The sequence below is a fragment of the Amblyomma mixtum genome, chromosome 2, assembly GCF_055824585.1.
Source record: "Amblyomma mixtum isolate Tamu chromosome 2, ASM5582458v1, whole genome shotgun sequence".
Classification (NCBI taxonomy): Eukaryota; Metazoa; Arthropoda; class Arachnida; order Ixodida; family Ixodidae; genus Amblyomma; species Amblyomma mixtum.
Window position 1 is genome coordinate 171,851,263 of NC_143013.1, and position 16,539 is coordinate 171,867,801.

Consider the following 16,539-nt stretch of genomic DNA (forward strand, 5'->3'; position numbering starts at 1 on the left):
AGGTTCGGTGATTTGGAGTGCAACAGCCCCGGCCGTCGTCGTCTATGCTTCTGCCGCCGGCGCCAGGCCTCGTCATATCCCTTGCTTTGCGATGAGACACACCCGGCTCTCAGGACCACGTTGTCCACTCTTAACAACGGCTACCACAGGGGGCCCCAATGCGCGGCATAAATGCCGGCATCATGGCCCGTATATTTTCGACAAAGGCTGCACGACCAACTCTCCAAACTCGGGTCGCTTGGCTGTTTCAGGGAGTCCATACTGTCTCGACTAATGTGTGCCAGATGTGGGTGCAGACCGGTGGCCACCGCGGGCGAGGTTAAGTGCCCGCTCCCGGAAGTTGTTTCTCGCTACGCAGAGCGGCTTCCGCGTTGTCGCCGGGCGCCGACACTCGGCCCCCGCGTAAACATGCAAGGCCGGCGATCCGTCAAGGGGCCACCCGAGCGGCCTTTTACGTGCTGCGCGAAAAGCCGCCTGCATGGCAGTCGCGGGGTAGGCGAGGGGGCGGAAATCTCGCTGGATCAGCCGGCCGGAACGTAGAAAGGCTCGAGGCCCAGAATTCAGTGCGGCTGTTTCAGTGGGAGAACGGCGCTGACTTCGCTGAAGGACTTGGTACGGATGAAATGGCCGTCGCCTCGAGTGTCTTTGAGCCCTTGGAATTTTTGTGCGCACTCTAAACAGAAAGCAGTAAAAATTGAGGAAGCTGTCCTGCAGCGCACTTCCTTTTATAAAAGGAAGTGCCCTAGATGAGAGCTTATACTCCATTCTTACTCATATATAGGCCTATTTCTGTTTACAGAGTGCTTAGATTGAGTTGATTCTAAGCACTGAGCAAAATAGACGGGGCCAAGGGAGACATCTTAAAACAAGGGCGCCATCCCGTTGTTTCCCAGTCGAAGAACACAAGAGAAAAGTTCCTGTAGTCACAAGTAGCCGTTTTACGCGGCTGCAAGTAGCGTCATACGAGGAAGCCGAGCGCGCGCCCATGCACACTCGGTAAGCACGCGCAGAGCGCGCGAACGACGGCGAAGGTCGACCGGCGGAGCCGCGCGCTCGGCGGCGGCTCCGCCGACCACCTGCGCCTCTCCAGTGACGTCACGCGGCGAACTCGCGCACGCGCAGCTATGGCTAAAATTGATCACGGCGCACGCCAGACCCGGTGTTGACCAGCCTAGTGAAGCTTTTCGCTTCAAAACAAGCCGAATCCGAGCAACCTGGGCTGAAGATAGGACTTTGTCGCATTCGCGTAATGACGGACTGGTGCGTGCCGCTGTGCTCTCAGTCCTTCGGAATCTGAAGCCGCGTTTTATCGGCACAAACAAACGTGTTGAAGCGCACTACAACAACGCTCCGTCAAAAGGCGTGCCTTTTGCGTGCATGTGACGCGTATGAATTCGTATATCGCTCGACGACTATGACACCTACACTGCACATTACTTTTACGGTCACGTAGTCTTGTCGAGCAGGTACAACGCCAGTCTAGATCTCAGCCATGTGTCATTTCAGTAGGGTGGACATTTGGGCTAGTTGGTGAGGGTTAATTTTGGGTGGAAGAGCATAAATGGACGAAATTAATACAGAAAAGGAACAGGTACACACAGACAAAGCATTACGCTGTTCACCCAAATTGGACGTATCACTGTGACTGGGATCTCGAGAATTCCGAATTACTTGCTCCAGCTGCTGTGGAACAGAGATAAGCGAGCGTGCTCGGTTCCGTCGGTCTCGCAGGGGTTCAGCGCCACTTCTCTACGTCCTCCGGTCGTCGCTCAGTGTCTTCGCTGCTGCTGCCGCGACGCGAGCCGTGCAAATAGCATCCGCATTCGCTGCGTGTGTGATGCTCCGTATCTCTCCTCGACCTTGCTGGCTGGCGGGCATCCAAGAGCGACCGACGCGAGGCCGTGTTATGTATAGCGGACGTGCGATGCGGTCGGTTGATTGAGCGGACCCCGCTACAGTGCACGCGTCGGGCGGGATGCTACGCGCTGCTCCGCAGTATACGTTGAAGGGAGAGGGGAAGGCTGCTTTCTCTACAGCGTCACATTGTTCTCGCGGGGAAAAGTGTCGCCGGTTGTGTCCTCTGGTGTTATACGGGTGTTCCTTTTGTGCGCGGCAGACCTGGCATGCGACGAATCTTTATCTAGGGGCATGAACCACTGCGCTGTGTTGGTTACTAGATTCCGAGTACTGCCGCGTACTGCGGTTTATGCCACGTTGAACGCATCAGTACTTGCGAATTGCCCATAGAATCGCAACTTCGTGTTAGCCGCCGTGGTGGCTCAGTGGTTATGGCGCTCGGCTGCTGACCAGGACGCGGCTTCGATCCCGGCCGCGGCAGACGAATTTCGATGGAGGCGAAATTCTAGAGGTCCTTGTACTGTGCGATGTCAGTGCTCGTTAAAGAACCCCAGGCAGTCGAAATTTCCGGAGCCCTTCACTACGGCGTCCCTCATAGCCTCAGTCACTTTGGGACGTTAAACAGCAGTAAACCAGTAAACCAAACAACTTCGTGGTAGCGGTTAGACCTTCTTATGCGTTTCGGACGCGCTGTGCAGTTATAATACACTAACAAGGCAGTATAATGCACTCACATCACTCTGCAGTTATAATACCCTCACAGGGTACTACGCTCGTATGGTATAGGGTATAGGGTAGGCGCCTATACCGTATGGTATAGGCGCCTACCCTATGAGTGTAATTCGTCCTGTCTGAGTGTCGCCCGTGCCGTCATAAAATCCGGTGGGCCTTGTTCTCGTTTTTCTATCGTTCAGAACGTTGTGACCTATTTGGCGCTAACGTTACAACGTTTAGCGCGGACAACTTTATCACCTCATAACGCTGACGATGTGACGATTATAGGAGGAACTATGGTACCCTCTCTGTCGACAGCGCGTGGTGTGTGGGCTGCCTCCCCTGACACGCGCGGCACTGATTGCGCCACCTCGGGTCTTTCTTGAGTCACGCGCGCCTCCCAAGCAGGGCCCATTGTTCGCCGAGAGACGGCGTCCGTGTGTGCGATATGACGTGTGTACTCTTCCGCAGAGTCAACTACACGAGCCGAGCAAAGCGCAGCCCGACACGCGACAACCGGCGGCATATCTTAGGGGTTCTCCCTCGGTGGTGGTGGCTGGTTCAATTCGGCGGCGGTGGTCTTGAGTGAAATGATTGTTACTATCAACACTATCAGCCCCTTATGTCCTCTGCAGGACTGAAATCTCTGCTTTTTATCACTAATTACCTTTCCATGCTCCAACTGCGGCCACTTTATTTACCCCCAAAAGATCCTAATCTCATCCGCCCAACTGATTCTCCGCTGCTGCGCTCGCCTTCTCTTGGAATCCACTCTGTTTCCAAAGACAACCATTATTTATCTGCTCTCCGTCCTGCCCATTACCATTTTCCTTTACTTCGTATGAGCTACGTTTTTTTTTTTCTCGCGATAGTTCTACTCCGCTCTCTTCCTATCTTACTGGTCATACAAAAATGGATACTGCATTTCTGACATTATGCTGTAATGATGCTCAGTAATCACAAACTAGAAAGACAACGTGTTGTGTTTTTGCATCTGATCGACATAATTTATTAATCAGTTTTTGCGTCAACTTTTTTACATCGTAAGTGCGTCATAAAATGAACAATTCTTAATGAGATTTTGCATTTACGTTCCGATAGTAGAACTCATGATTCATGACTACATCAGAGCAGTATCATTTTCACGCACTCTCTAGACAGTTTTCTTTCTAACTTTCTCGCACCTGCCAGAAATGGCATGCATGACTCCAAAATTCTTTTAGAAAACTCTACTTACTAACAACTTTTCAGTAACACGTGCACAGCGGCCTCCTGTTTGGAATATATGACAGTGAGTCCGAGGTGTGAAGAATTTCGGGTCTGTGAGTGCATCGGTGCGGCATCTGTTTCCAAAGCACTTTAATGCTCTATTTTTGATCTTGTAGTTACTTGCTCCTTTCAAGATGATTTTTTTTCTTCTCCAAAAGGCTAGTTTCCATACATCCTGAAACTCTCAGCAATACATGAGGAGTTCAAAACGTGTACATCAGAAATCGATGAGAATATCAAATAGAAAAAAAAACACACCACATCTCGTAGTCAAACTCGGTGGCCATTATTAATCAGATCTGCATCAGATACTCAATTCAGAAGTCTTCAGGTGTGCCTGATGAGTATGATGTCTAGAATCATTGACTTTTTAACAAACTCATAACACGTCTTTAGCCGCCGAGGTGGTTCAATGGTTAAGGTGCTCGGCTGCTGACCCGAAAGACGCGGGTTCGATTCCGGCCTCGGCTGTCGTATATCAGTGTAGGCGAATTTCTAGAGGCCCGTGTACTGTGCGATGCCAGTGCACATTAAAGAAGCCCAGGTGGTCGAAATTATTTGGAGCCCTCCACTACGATGTGCAGTCGTCTGGGATGTTAAGCCCCGTACAACCAAAACCAATCACGGATCTTCGTGGTCCTTTTCTTATCATAAGCTCGCTGCATCCACAGTCTCAGTCTGATCTTTTCGTTATCCTCCAAGTGAGCGGCCCCAGTCACTCACTCAATCTCTTCCTCGGAATGGCGACCGTCCTTAGGCCTCGGTTGCGGCCGCATTAGGCTCTGGCACCAAATCACAAACACTAGGAGAGGAAAGGTCTCCTCCGCGTAACGCGCCTTCGCACTTCGGCGCTCGCAGCGTTCCCCTTGCTCGGAAGCCCGCAATCTAGGCCGGTGCAAGTCACGACGACTCCCGCCGGTGTGCCTCGGTGCTGCGCGCTGCCGAACGGAAGTCTCGTTTCTGGACGTGTACAGCCGGGTTGCGCGTACGCGGCTGCCTGGGAAGATTTGACCCGCAGGTTACGCGTTGCTGTAGCTGTGCCACCGCGCAGGGAAGAGCAGTGGAGAAGCTTCGTAGATTGCTCGCTAACGGTTGCCGATTATCGTCCATGAAAATGCGAGGTGCCGTGTTTTCCGGCGCGTAAGCTAGCCTCGTTCTACAGCATTGCAGGGTAAGGTGACTCGCTGGCATTGCAGTGCTGGCACTGTCGTTCACGTGTCGCAAAGCGAAGCTCCCGAGCCCCGCGTTGACTAGTTTCCTGGTAGTGCTATTGTCGAGGTGGACCGGGGAGTCCGAGCTCTCGAGGATATGTGTTTCGGTCGTGTGGTTCAGGTGGGCGTATACCCGTCGTGGAGCTCGGAGTGGGTGGTGTGTTAGAGTGAGGAGCAGTTTCAGTTCGGGTGTGCCTACACTCTTAACAGAAAGAAGATGGGAGTAAAGTGTCCTCTAACGCATTCACTTTTATAAAAGAGAATGGGCTAGAAGAAAGCTTACTGCCTCTTTACTCCCGTATGTTGTACTTGTGTTTACAGTGCACCGCTCGTATAACTCTGAGTAGGCAGTGTTGTAGAACGAGGCGCAGGACACGACTTCTCCCAAACGTTGGTATGGACCGTCTGGGAGGGCTATCGCTCTTTTTTTTCTTTTTATATATCCGAGTATACCGTGTAAAACGACGCTAGCCAATCATATTCTTGGCACTTTTTCATTCGTGCGAGCGTTGCTGGAGCTTGGCAGGTTTTATGACAAAACAGCATGCCATATAGTTTCAGGATGCACGTTAGGGGCGGGGACGGGTGAAAACAGGGCGCGGACGGTATGCTTGCGCAGGCTTTCGATCATGCCATCTCGGTACGCCATCCATCTGCAGTGCAACTTGTGTGTCAGATGCTTTACACAGTGGGCCGTGTTCACAGCAGTGCAGTATAAACCGGTAACGCGGCATGCATCTCGTTTTTTTTTTTTTTTTGCCCGGCATGCCGCCACGGTGTCTTATGGTGCTCGGCTGCTGACACGAAAGACGCGGATTCGAACCCGTCAGTGGCGATCGCATTTCGGTGGAGGCGAAATGCAGAGGCGCATGCACTGTGCGATGCCAGTGCACGTTAAAGAACCCCTGGTGGTCGAAACTTATCTGGAGCCCTTCACTAGGGTGTCCCTCATAGCCTGAGTCGCTTTGGGACGTTAAACCCCCATAAACCAAACCAATAAACCTAAACAGTTTCCTTCTTAGGGCTAAGTGAAAGTGAAATACGTTGTATTAGTTCGTATCATAGCTTCGTGTGTCGTGGCGCAAAACGAAAAGAAAGGAGTTTTGCCAACAAATTCCGCTGAAAGTTTTTAATTGTACTTCACTGCTACGCGCTAAGTGCATGTGCTTTCAAACAAAGCCGTGACAACAGCAGTGTAAACGGCCCCTTGAAATGTAATGTACTCGTTATTTAGCATAACAACCCCGTTGCACCCTGCTTCGCACATAACGACGTACGCACGCATCACGGAAAAAGGTCTCTACTACAAGAAAATTGTCTTACACGCGACTAACCAAGCTCCATGGTAACATGCCAACTAGAAACACCAACTGTCGAAGCCCGCAAACGTGCATTCATAGGCACACGCCCATATGGCGGATCCTTACATGCGGAGGAACGCGGGACCGCATCGTTGCTGCGAAGTACGTCGAACTGTGGGCATATCGGAAATGCTACACTGCTTTTCTATAGGAGACTTATTTGCTGCGTTTCAAGAACTAGCGCCTTCTCCTGTACACCATATACTGACAAGGCTGCGTACGCCAAATAATTATGTGCTTCAGAGGCAGTCGTGAGTTCGATCCCTTGGGTTCCAGAGCGTTAGCAGTGCACACTTGTATGGAGATACACTTGCGGTTGAATTGAATAGGCCCGATCCTTTTTTCTCGAAGTAGTATGTGAGTATACGTCGACGGTAACTGCGTGTGTCTATAACATCTGCGCCATAGTTGTTATGCACGCAGCGGCACAATACCGCCCCTCCGTATAATGTATAGCACCCGCTGCCGTGTGTTTCGGCTTCTTCTCAAGCCACCGTGCGCGCAGCCTAGCCGCAAAACGCCGCTCTCTGACTCACGAGCTGCTGTTTGAAAGCGTAATGAGCAATTACGCTTCCCAGTCCTTGGTCAGGTGCGCTCGTCTCGGTAACGTCACGCTGGCAATCGCGTCGGACCCTGTGGTGCAACTCGCTTCTGCGCCGAGAGCGAGGCCAGGCCCCGCGTAGTTCGAGAACGTTCAGGGCTCTGTTGGCCCAAACAAGAAACAAGCGAGTCGAAATTGAGGTAGGACATCGGCTGCGAGCATTAGTCACGTCTGAAAAGCCTTAGGCGCTCTCTCGTCCAAGGAGTCTCCGTACTGCATGCTAACTGCCTCCCGGACGGAGTCGGTCTGTCGCTGCGTTACGCGTATACTCTGAACAAGCAGGCATGGCTCGCCGGCTCATTGGCTCAAGGTTAGCGGCGGCTATTTGCTTCTCCGTTCCCACCCTGTCTTGTTTTAAACTCACGCGCGCACCGCCCCGTATAGCTTTCGCTGGTGCAACGACGTCTCGGTTCGAGTGCTGCGTGGGAAAGGCTTTCGTCCGCTTGTGGGAGGGCGTTCTAAGCGAGCCGTGCAGTCGCGGGTGCAGCGGAGCGGAAGCGACGGACTGATCTTTGCCTGGCTGCGCTCGGTTTGCGCCTCTCTTTTTGCCGCCGCCGTCGACATTCCGAAGCGACGACCGAGGGAGGCAGTGGATCACACGAGAGCTGTCTTTGCGGTGGGACGGCTTTTTGGGAGAAGACGTATGCCCATTGCTTGCGCTACAGGCCGACAACCGGCGGCGAATAAATCAACACGCAGAGGGCAGGTTTCAGTTCTCACAATTCCATGCGTATTTAGTACTTCAGTGTATACAATGTGTGTGTTCAGTTTCACGATATGAGGGCCCTCAAGCGGTATCTCCATAGTTGGCTCCGGCTGATCCAGGGATCCGTATTCAAGAGATCTCGAACGTAGGAGTGGTTCGTGGCGGGCTGTCTCCTGTTGTCGGCAGTCGCTATAGCGCGACGTGCGATGATCAACGCACAATTTTCCTCCATCTGACACAGCCACGCGAAATGATAGACTGCGGATACCGCATGCAGCGGCGCCTGGCCATGCGCCTGGTTGGGTGCATCCGCCTTTCATACCGCCACGGGTGTATGCGGTAGTCTGGTTCTGAATGTATACACCCTCGTCAAAAGTAAACAGCTCAACTGGGTCACGTTGTAAGCTGTCTAGAGGGGCTGACCTAGCATCTGTAAAAGGCCTTGCACTCAGAGTGTCAGGATGACAATTGTTCTCTCCTTCAAGGGTGCTTGGAACGCTGGCGACACATAACGGGCCACACAGTATGACCCGGAAACAAGCCTCTCGGTCTCTATACTTTTGACAAAGACTGTCTCAGCGCATGTCATTTGGCGCTCGCCACTTGAATATGACGCTGTTCCTCAAATCTTCCTATGCACACTGGCAGGGACTCACGGAGAAGGGAAAGGTGCTTGTTAGGAGGAAAAGAAAGCCGCAGTAACTGTCTCACTCAGAGTAACCATCTCAACGGCGTCGTGAGAGAAAGGATTGAAGAGGGGAGAGTGAAGAACGAGCAGATCGCTCGTCGGAAACATCGACATTGCGAATAGCCGAGCTGGAAAGGGAACTATAGTGCTCAATCGGAAAACTCGGTATGTCATACATCTCAGTACGCGACCGATGCAACACTGCAGGCGGCTCTGCTGGGCAGTGGCGGCGACGGGCCTCTGCGTTCCGGTGAGGCGGTGGCAGTGTATGAACTACCCATGTTCTCTTATCTTTGGAATATACACCACGCCGCTCAGACACTTGATGGAAATGCAAGACCTGTGTCCAAAACGCAGCACTGATTCTGTTGCGGGGTCGACTTTCAGTTACGAAACTCGCGTTCTCTCTGGGGCTGTCGGAGGCTGGCCTCCACGGAATAATTCAAGCTGAGGGATTCTATTTCGATACCCGCGTGGCATCGACGTGGCCAAAGATAGTTTAGAACTCCCACCACTTCAAAAATCGATCAAGTCATGTTGGATATATCGGGGCTCCTGTTGCACGACGCGCCATTGTTCTTGGCGGATAGAAGGAAAGAGGGGGTTGTGACGCTCTTCGCCAATGCCTAAGGTGTATGACAGAAACTGCTCTGGTGTCACTGTATAATAATCGCAGAAATAATCGCCGTGGTTATCAAACGTCGAAAGTCTGCCGCTGCGCTTTACATCTAAGTTTACATCTAAAGAAAGATTCAAGTTTTCATTTTTTCCTCGCACAGTAACGGACTGGAATGATTCTTTATTGCCTTTCGCCATACTTTGATGCTTACTAACTTTGTTATTATTGTTTTGTTTGCCCTTTTACCCACCCTGCTTGGACCTGTATATGGTTTGCAGTATTGAATAAAGAAAGAAGAAAGAAAGAAAGTTCTCCACCGGTCCGAATCATGTGGCTAGACGGCGATCACCCTCCAATGCGATCAACTTGTATAACACTCTAATTAGCCAATCAGACAAGTTTTGCAGTTCTGGGGTTTCCAAAAATGACCAGAAAGTGACATGTAAACATATATCTTCGTAAAATAATTTCCGAGCGGCAAAATCTTTAACTAAAGTAAAGTCGCGCACTTCTGTGGCTTTTCCCATATTTCCGTGCAGAGGGTCTACACCCAGCCTCCACTTTGATAAAACTGTGCTGCAAAAGCAAATAAGGGTGTTCGCATGCAAACGCCTGCATTGGCTTGCCATCCGACAGCACCATGTACAGCGAAAAGTAACCAGGTTGCACGTTTTTATTCTCAGTCATATAATAAATATATTACGCCAGCCCTCAAGCTCTAAATCTCTGTATGGTAAGAAGGACCCCTGTACTCACCTTCAAAGATCTTTTTGATCTTCAGGGAAGCCATGAGAGCTCTACACTACGAAAGATAAGCAAACAATGCAGCCTGGTTACTTTTGGCAAATACTGTATACATGAAGAAACCAAGGCCGCCTCACTGTCCGGCCATCAGTAGTACCCGGAGCGGTAGCGGAGGTCAGCCAGCCGGAACCACCTGCAACGGACTGCGGTGACATCCTGTAGCGACAGAACCTCAGCCCCACCGTCTGCGTTGCGCGACGTTCCACACCGCGCTTGCAGCGCGAGTAATCGGCACACCGCCACCCCCGGTATAGCGCGCGAGACCATTAAGGGGCTCCATTAGAGCCTGCCGACTCCTAAGGACGCCAGTGGCCGAGGTATACATAAGAGCCCGTGAGGCTGACCCGAATCGGGGGCAATCACAGCCCAGCGGCGGCGGCTGAGCGCGCGGTCCATGTGGCAAGGCGAAAAGGCATATCGTATTATGCGAACCGGCCCATTTGGGGAAAGGAATGCGCCCCAGATAGAGGGGGGGAGGGACGAGGGCCGTCTTGCTTCATGCACGATCGCCTACCCCACCTCCCCTTTCAAGTGTCACTTGGTATGCGCCAGCCCGCGGTTACGCAAGGCACTGTCCGCCCGCTTATTCTTTGTTCTTCGCTTGTCCCCGCGCCACTGTTTCACGCGAGGCGTCTGCGCTGGAGGACAAAGAAAAAGTGTTTCGCCCGACGGCCGTTCACGCCGGAGTCTGTGCGGCGTGTAAGTGAAAGCCCTCGCGGCGTGGCCTAATTTTGGCCGCGCATATTCCTTTCGCTGTTCTCTTTTCGCGCCTTCGTCAGGAGCTTTTGTTGCCTCCGCCGTCGTTGCTAACTGGTCCTGACATCATTTTTCCTCGCTTTCCCTTCGACGCGCGCTTTTAACACGGTTCCTCCTTGGGTCGGCTTCGCTGCGCCATCCTATGCTCTTCCTCTCCGCTTTTCTTTTCGACTCTGCTGCCCTTCTTAACGCCTACCTCGCCCGTCAGATTCCATTTCCCGCGCGGCGCTCGTGCTCGGCACCTTTCTTTCTTCGCCTCGTCTGATCCCGTTTTCGTTTTTCATTTATTCTTCGCCGCTTTCTCTCTCACGTTCTGCGTCCTCCCATCGGCGCGCAGTGCACGAACCTACGAGGCAGACACGGCCTCCACGTCCTCGAGAAAGCAACGCTTTTTCTGGTTCCCTTTCGTTACTGCAGACCGCGGCGACGGCGGTCAGCTCTTTTTTATTATTTTTTTACGCCTGGCTTCATTCGCGCATCCTCCTGCTCGCTCGCATTCTGCGCCAGTTGCCGTTTTTCGTGCACTGGCGGTCGACTTGGGTACTTTTTTGTGCGTGTATGTGTTTCTTTTTCCTCTAATCTTTCCTTCTTTTCATTCTCTCCCCTCTGCTTTGCTCTCTCGCCTGGTATTCTTCACTCTTTCCGCGTTTCCGACGGGGCGGTCGTATCCTGCATTCGGCGTGGCCGACTAAAGAACTAGACCTTGAACTGTAGGGCGGCTGAGGAGAACTCTTAAGGGTTGAGGGGGGGGGGGGGGGGGGGGCAGTATTTTTCTTGCCTCTCCGTCTAGCCAAAGCCACCGCCTTTGCTGTCCGTGGTTCGCCGAGAAACAATAACAAAATGTGCCGACTTGAAGAGAGCCGCTGACGCTGCTCCGATTCTTGTGTGCAGCCAGCCATTGTTGCCAGCCGTCCGTGTCTCGTGTTTTTGCTGGCGTCAGTGTCATTCCGATTGCTCCCGCTGCTACTGTTGCTGCTTGTGCTGCCGATTAATCTGCCCTTGAAATCCTTTTGTGTTCTTCGTCCGATACCCCCTTATTGAGAGAGCATTTTCACCGTGACCCCGATATATGAGAAGGCAGGAAAATACGTCTGCCGTTTGTGTTCGGGGCACTGTGCGTATCAGGGGTGGTATTCTCCCGGTGTGGCCTTTTGCGACATGTCGCATTCGCTCTTCGCTGATTGGCTCGAGCCGCGGTGACGGCGGCGTGACGACACGGATCCGCCTTCCTGCTACGTCATCGTGACGTCGCCCCAATTTACTACGCTTAGTCGAACAACGGAATGCGCTGAAGCGATTCGTGCGGGCGACGGGCCAGGAAATTGATGGATCCCACTCTCCTTGCCTGGTTTTTGAGTTGCGAAGAAGAGTGGCGTGTCCGCGGACATCGCGACCAGTTTGCCTTGGCTGACGAATCTTGTCGGTGGCATTACCGGCTGTCGAAGAGCACAGCTCTGTGGCTACCGTCTGCTGAGCCGGACTGCCACTCGCCATGCGAACTTACTTTGCACCGTCGTAAACAGACGACGAAACAGACGTTGCCCGCTGCGACGAGGTGGCCTTGGCAGCGCTTGCGCTCACATCTACATGACCCTTCAAGGCGTTTTAATGCACGTTAGTGAAACGAAACAGTGTCTGCACGAGCCAAAGAGGATTTAAAGGAATGTGACGACTTTTACAAACCTACAACTGAACATTAGAGAGTTTTAGTATTGCGGGCTTTGCATAATTGCGTGCATAGCGAAATAGCGGATCCAGAGTGCGCATGCGCAGAACGCTAATGGGGAAATAGCGTTAGCGTACGAATGCAATCGGCAGTTGCGGCTTTTGCGCCCTTAGCGTGAAAACATGGCGGCGTCCTTCCAAGCGAGAGCCGCCCGCTTCAGCCAATTCAGCAGTCCTTGCGACTCCGGTCGGCATGTTTACCGACAACTACTGGTGTTGTTGCTTTTCGCTATGACTTACCTTGCTTCCACGATAAAGTTTAAGCTGCAATCCAGCCTAGTTTTTGACATACGCTCTCGATTCTGGAGCGCGCAAGCCTTATGGGACCTCCAGCTACACTGCTACCGTCTGCAACTGCCCGAAACGCAGCCGAAACCTAGCACAACCGTCCGGAACGAAACAAAAATAGATTTGAAGCTTTTTCGCGGTGTTTTATAGACTTAAATAAAGTAAAGCGAGTTTATATTAAATTTGCAAATGTTTTTTGAACATTAGACGTCATGTGATGGCAAATATTCTTGCTATCAAAGATACAAAACTACTGCTGCTAGTGAATCAGCAGTGGTAAATTGTCGCTTCTCGGAGTGAATGAAAGCACCGCCGACGAAAGTGCCGGCGGCGTTTTGCGTTTGTTCGAGCAACTGTACGCACTTTTTTAGGCCCCACCCTAATGCGACATGTCGCAAAAGGCGACACCGGGAGAATACCACCCCAGGACGCTAGAGGGCAGTAAATGTGACGGTTACAACCCAGCGAACTGATGACGAAGCACGGATAAGAGGAACACTCATCAGCGATAGAAGATGCACAACTGCCGACAGAACGGCGAAGATGGAAATATAGAGGCGGGGAAAAACCGTTCCTACGTAGCTGGATCTGGCGGAACCTATAGGTTTAACTTGTACATGGGGCGGTGCTTTTTGAAACATCGAACGCAGCTAAATTTACGCCCAACTCGCCCAACTTTCTGCTCTAATCAGCTGCTGAAACCTTCTGAATTCTTTTTTTATTCAGTAGGTTCAGTCGTGCCACTACATTTAGCACGCAAACTTGTGGGTTCGCGGTACGCGAGCGTCAGTTGATTTTGCTCATGTCCTGACTGCGATGCGAATAAGCTCGTAAGTGAAATTCTATAGGCGAACCCTTATTTGGTGGGAGTGCGCTCAGCGAGGGGCTGGAGTTGCATCCCACGACATCTTGCAGCGGAAACAGGCGGGCGCCAATTAATTGCTGGTTTGTTTTTGTGCGTTTAGGACTGCATTAGCGCTTTCGTTGTACCGAGTTAAAGACGATAACGAAGATCGTTAGACTAAGCCCCTGGCGCCGAACAAAACTCGTAGTACGAACAGGGCCGCAGCCCATGGCGGATCACAACAAAGAGTGCCTGTATTGAACAAAATAAATTACATACATTGCGCGAGGTAGAACCGTCTGCCTAGAGCTTGCTGGAACTTGGAACTCGCGTATTACGATCGCTCCTCACGTTAAAAGGGCGTGGCTCGACTCTTCCCGGCTTCGCGGAAAGCTGGAGGCGTTCCTACTTTAGTGCTTACTATATTCCGCTGCGGGGAGAGAGCTCCCGGGCAGCGTGCTGCGTTTTCACGTTCTCTAACGCTAGCTGTGGTCCGTCACGTGACTCAGAAATATTCATGATTCGCTGCGCGCCATGCTTTATTGGTTTCAGCTAGTAGCGACGGCATTCAATCGGTCTTCTACTTCCTCTTCTTCCTTTAATGGCCTTCTTTTTCCCTTTTCGCGGAGGAAGGCATTCGTGTCCGCAAGCCATGGTGGCAGCCAAGTCACGCCGGCACACGAACGTGACCTGTGAAAAGAACTTCGGCTTCTCCACAAATTGGTGCTCCCCGAAATTGCCCGTGCGTTCTCCGTCTGGTGGAGGTAATGCTCACTCAAGCCGCTTCGTCGAAACTGTGGTAGAGCGGAGGGCGCCTCGCTGCATTTTGAATGACGCCGTGCACCGGTGCGTGCCTTGGCTTGCTGTGACACCCTATAGATAACGTCCAGCACGGTGAAAGTTGCAGGAATTCAGTGAAGCGGAACCTGCGATGTCTCTGCATCTTGCATGCCGGTGTGTGCGGCTTACTGGATAGAGGTCTCATGAGGCTTGCATTTCGAGTCTGCCAGGTCCCCGAAGCAGTGTACGTTGTGGTCGGTTTCGGCGTGAAATCGTCATACGGAACAGGGCCCGTCGTTTTTAGATTCTCCTCACGCGTAGTTTTGCCAAAATAACTATTCTTAAATGCTTGCGTCTGACATCTTTTAATGCAGGAACTCATTTAACGGCTACGTTTCGGCCTTTGTACGCAAATTCTGCCCGTGAGGTTTCCGTCCGTCCACTTACTGACTGTTGCAACGATAAATGCGCACTCAAAAACGCTTCTCTGGCGAACTGCTTGCTTGTTCGCGCAGAAATTTTGGTACTTTTGTTTCAAGAGACGTTTGCATCATGTGCTTGCCTCATTTGATTACAGTTAATTATAAATACACGTCATCCGCAGCTTCGGCGACCAAAAACAAGCAGCTTTAGCTTAAGTTATACCTGTGGCGCCATCTGTCGCCTATTCAAAAACGATTGTTTTTGTATTGAAGCTGCAATGAAGGGCAGGGGAGGAATGAGCGGCTCATTTGAAGATGCTTTCTCGGATGATTTTGCTCAATGTTGTTAGTCACATGAATCGCCCATTTTGACTCACCTCATTTCACTCGCTAGCTGTGCTGCTATGACCTGACACAATGGCTTCGACTTCGGCAGAACCTTCCTCAAGTGCCGCTGCCGGTCGCCGCGAACTCTTAGATCGCCTTCAGAAGCGACAGGCGAGATCTTTAATCATTGAAGTGACAACGGCGCGATAGCACAAGAAAGCTCTAGGAGAGACCTTTGACAGCAGAACAGCATGAATTACGTGTTGTACTTCAGCTATCACATGCCGTTGCTCGCCGTCCTGGGCGACAGCACAAAACATTCATTTTCTCAAAAGTCGTTCTTTCTTTACGGCAACGAAACACTGGTCATCATTCCTGCATTCATGCATCGAGATAGCCTATAGGCGTAGTACTGATTATACCGCTGATTTTTGGGGGTTTCCTTCGAGACTATGTATTTATGCTGTTGCACAAAGTGCTACGCTTCTTGTAGCCTAAACTAGCACTGCCATAACAAGGGTAGCTCTCAGCCAGATAGGTATAGCATTAGGGCTTTCTAAGATGACTAAGTGTTTGTCTGAGCGTGGCATAAACATATCCTTGCATGTTGCATCCTTGCATTTCGTGTCCTATACGCCAGCGTTCCTGCCTGTCCTCTGCGCCTACTTCGTCTACGGTCACCGCTCCGTGAAAATAGTTTTAACAGAAGTGAATGCTTTGCAGTGCCAAGAGGAGCGGGTTCATGCGGACGTCCGCGAGAGTCTCGACCCTGTGCTTTCAGGCGAACTGCCTACATAGCAAGTTGTGAAGGTCCTCCGCGCTTTGCGAGGCGCCGCGGTGGCTCAGTGGTTACGGCGCTCAGCTGCTGACCCGAAAGACGCGCGTTCGATCCCGGCTGCGGCGGTTGAATTTCGGTGGAGGCGGAATTCTAGAGATGCGTGTACTGTGCGAAGTCAGTGCACGTTGAAGAACCGCGGGTGGTCGAAGTTATCCGGAGCCTCCACTACGGCGTCCTTCATAGCCCGAGTCGCTTTGGGACTTTAAAACCCCACGAATCATAAACAATAAAAGCCTTCCGCGCTTTGCGGACTTTACTCCGCTCACCTATATTTTTCGCACATGTACAAACATGGCTTCGTATCACCGCAGGAGTTCAGCGTATTCAGCGTCTTCCAGCGCTCATATTGTCACAAAGAAGCTGTAGGGAATGCACACGAGGCAATCGAACGTCCACTTGACAGTCTCCACTCGGGACTCTTTCCACCCGTGCAGATATGCTTGTATTTGGAAATCGAATGATTTCTCTTTTCGTACTCTTCTGCGGCGGTAGCCCTTCTTATCACCTTTGAATAGTTCAGCGTTCATGTGGACACCACGTGCGAGTTCTCCTTTCTCTGCAGTTATTTTCTGAAGCCGCCCAGATCGGCACATATAGTCCTTTTTCTTTGCCTTCGCTTCATTTCGTTTAAAAAGCTGTAGTGCTAGGCCTATGAGGAAAACATAAAAACAGTCGGCGCTTCCAGACTGTCCCTACGGATCCACTAGGCGCTAGCGATCTATATCGAAG

At 51.6% G+C, this 16,539-nt stretch overlaps 1 protein-coding gene across 1 annotated transcript in view; it reads left to right on the plus strand.

Moving 5' to 3' along the window:
* LOC149361615 (uncharacterized) overlaps positions 1-16,539 on the plus strand; it is a 207,665-nt gene that overhangs the window by 125,262 nt on the left and 65,864 nt on the right. The gene's annotated exons all lie outside the window — the stretch shown is intronic.